This window comes from Dendropsophus ebraccatus, chromosome 7 (genome assembly GCF_027789765.1).
Source record: "Dendropsophus ebraccatus isolate aDenEbr1 chromosome 7, aDenEbr1.pat, whole genome shotgun sequence".
NCBI lineage: Eukaryota > Metazoa > Chordata > Amphibia > Anura > Hylidae > Dendropsophus > Dendropsophus ebraccatus.
Genome location: NC_091460.1, coordinates 25532430 through 25536312, shown reverse-complemented (window position 1 = coordinate 25536312; position 3883 = coordinate 25532430).

Here is a 3883-nt window from a genome sequence, read left to right as displayed (position 1 = left end):
CTAGTAACACCCGTGGTGGGAAACCACAGTTGTCCCTTTCTTTAGGGTACACTTAATTACAGTGTCCAGATGATGGTGTCATGGAGTTTCCTTGGTGTTCCACAGGGGAAGTTCAAGCCAGACCACCGAGAAAAGCAGAAATTAGATCAGACAGGAAATGCACATAATGGGCAAATTCACTTTGTAACCATGTTCCATCTATATTGATCAGCAGTATAACAAAACAAAATAAACCTGATCACACATTTTGCTATAAAATAGGTTAAAAACTTAAAATATATCAGAAAAATTCTGACTATAAGTTAACAACATGGCATTCACTCAACAACCACAAAACATTGTACTACTAGAGCACTATAATGTCAGAGGCCTGCTCCAAGCTTCCAGGATGAACTGGACTGTGGAAGTAGGTGATGGTAAGGTGGACTTGCCATTTTGGCATTGCCCGATGGCCCAAAACTAAAGAGGGTTACAGACACTTGATCAGCTAGATCATTCCTGAAAGTTCAAGTACAGGGCCCACTGCGACTCTGTTACCCAAGGGCCCACATACATCGGAAGTTGACCCTGGGTTTGGTTGACTAAGTACAAATGGTGGACGTAAAATTCTTGAAGTTGGAAAATGGCTAACCTGAATATTTGACATCTTTTGTCAGAAGAAACTCTTGTAAATATATCAATATTTTCTATGTCAGTGTAAATGGTGGCATTTCGGACAAAGGTCTGATGCATTGGTGGCCAAGGACCTTGTCAAGGGTTCGAACATCAGGGACTGAGTGACAAAACTCTAGAATCCATGACTCTTCCAAAGCATAGCTCACAATAGATTAGTTCAGGAAGAGGAAATGAAATCATCCAGGGGATAGGAATTGTTACACTATACAATAATGTCATCTATATGCTAATAGCGTCTCTTTATTACAGTCGGTGTCGGTGTCAATGCTGATTTGCTGATTGTCCGTATCATATTTAGATTCTATACAAAACACTTTAGCGGCTTCTCTGAAGGGAACCAGGAGGAGATTCATTAGGATGAACTGAAAAACAAAGTTTTCATATAGAACCAAAGGAGCTGGGGACTTTCTCACCCAAGACAGAGGCAGCAAACCTACAAAACAGTAAACATGAAAACATAGAAAGCAATACATAGCAAAAAACTTAATAGAGCCTCCTATGAATACGTTGGGTCACTTCATTGTACCCAATAACTACTTATCCTTCCCAGGCATAGTGTAAAACTTCTCCTGGTCTCTTATAGATTAAAGGGGTAGTGTGGCGTTTAACAATTATTGACTAAATAACACACATTATAAAGTTATACAACTTTGTAATGTGTGTTATTTAAGTGAATGGCCCCCTTCCCCGACCCCGGCCGCCATCTTGAGTCATCTACTACGTCATCTTCCGGCTGGCCTCCCTCTGCCACGTCATCAGCTGCTCAGCCGCAATTGACCTCTTATAGATTGAGCTTCTGACCCCACAGAGCTCCTAGCCTCTTATAGATTGAGCCCCTGACCCCACAGAGCTCCTAGCCTCTTATAGATTGAGCTCTGGACCCCACAAAGCCCTTAAACCCTTAAAGATTGGGTGATATATTCAACTCCTTCCCTCTACAGACCTCGGTCCTGGTACATTGGGCCTCCACCAGCCCTTGAGTAGATTGTACTCTCCGTTTCAGACTCTGATTCTGTCTAAGTCCGATTGAGTCTGCATTGTCTTTCTCCGGATGCAAACAGCCTAATGAGAGCTCTCTCACCTTTTCTCTGAGGTCTGTAGCCCCCCTCTCTGTAGTGGTCAGAACCCACCATTCAGACTTCTATGGTTTCATTTATATTGTGGAGAATCATTATTAGCTTCATTCTCCTATTTCAGATACTATAGTTCCTCGTGTTAGTTACCTCGTTCTCACTTATGGCCCTGTTAAATAGCTATAACATCTTTGTGAAATCTGAAAACGCGTCGGATGAGAAGTATTTATGACTCTGTGGCGGCCTCCCATTCTCATGTACTCTACTCTTCATTGTGTCCTTGTGATGAGCTCTCACTGTTCTTCTAGAGGGAAGAAGCCTTAGGTAGATATCAGCGACCTTTGACAAGAAGGTTCTTCGCAGGCTGCTGTTGATGAATTGCTTGCCGGGAAACTTTTGATGGCGCCAAAGGAAAGGCTAAGGGTGGCCACGGAGCGCTGCCTGCAGGGGAATGGACTCCGATGGCAGCCCTAAATATTGTCTTCAGATTTGCTTTAGGACATAATGGCAAGAGTGCTCAAAGTCAGATGACAGCGATTACGTCAGACTGCAGATTCTAGGGCGATGAAACCGATGGTACTAAAGTCTTTTTCGGCAGGTTATGTGGTGATATAAGAAGAGGAGTTCCCTTTCAGCTCTGTGTTTGCATGTTTGTTGTAATACTTCAAGATCTGCAAGATTCTGCTTGGGGGATCTTGTTAGGGGTACATCGACATCAGGTAAAAAAACATAAAGCATTGCTTACCAGTAGAGATTAGCGAACCTGCCGAGGTTCGGGTTCGTATGAACCTGAACTCTCGGCTTCTGACTGCCGCTGCCTGCCCGCTCCGTGGAGAGAGTGGATACAGCCGGAGGACCGCCTGGAAAACTGGGATACAGCCATAGCCATAGGCTTTATCCCAGTTTTCCAGGCGGTCCTCCGGCTGTATCCACTCTCTCCACGGAGCGGGCAGACAGCGGCAGTCAGAAGCCGAGAGTTCAGGTTCATACGAACCCGAACCTCGGCAGGTTTGCTCATCTCTACTTGCCAGTCTGCCTCCATTCTGAAACCACCAAAAGTCCATTTGTTTCGGGGATCTTAAATATGTACTTTGTTACTGTGATACCTGGTTGTTGCTTAGTACTACAGTTGTTTTCCCTCTTCATTACAGTCCTCTCAACCTTCCTGAGTACCAGGGATGAGATGGATGTCATAGTCACAGTATGGAAACAAGTTGTGACCAGAAGAAGTTGTCATGATGGCAAGGCCAAATGGGGAAGATGACAAAGGAGGAAGATGACAATCAGAGAAGACGTCACTTGTGAGTCACTGGATGTACGATAACTGTGCTGCCTGAGGTTTGCCTCTGGCGGCAGAAAATCTACAATCATTCCTGAATTTACTTGTATTTAAAAGTCTCAAATCATTTAGTAGTTACCAACTGCTATATGTCCTGCAAGAAGTGGTGTATTCTTTCCAGCCTGACACAGTGCTCTCTGCTGCCACCTCTGTCCGTGTCGGGAACTGACCAGGACAGTAGGAAATCCACCTAGAAGTTTTCTCTTTGTCTATGATATAACTTAAATATCTTTGATGCATCTTTAATATGATGTTGTACTTCTGACATTTATTATATGAAAAATTAATAAAAAAGATTAAAACAGAAAACCTCTCCTGCTCTGGACAGAGGTGGCAGCAGAGAGCACTGTGTCAGACTGGAAAGAATAAACCACTTCCTGCAGGACTTACAGCAGCTGATGAGTACTTGAGATTTCAAAATAGAAATAATTTAGAAATCTATATAACTTCCTGGCACCAGGTGATTTTAAAACTTTGTTTTCCTGTGGAGTACCTCTTTAAATATGGTTCCTGAGCCATGGGCACTAATAGCAGCTATACACTGTAATCCCCTTTAATGCGGTTGTCACCACACACTAGGGCTATAAGTGACATATAATGGAGCCGGCTCTGTGTACGATGCCTCGGGCTCCGCTATGTCCCGGTGTATTCAGAAGATACAATGACGGAGATTAACAACACTTTATATGCAGAAAAGGTTATAAAACAGCGAAGGGAAAGCAAACAAAGCAGAGCGCAGCCTTCAGGAAGAATGATGGCACCGGGATATCGCTTTACCTGGAAATCTCTCCATCTC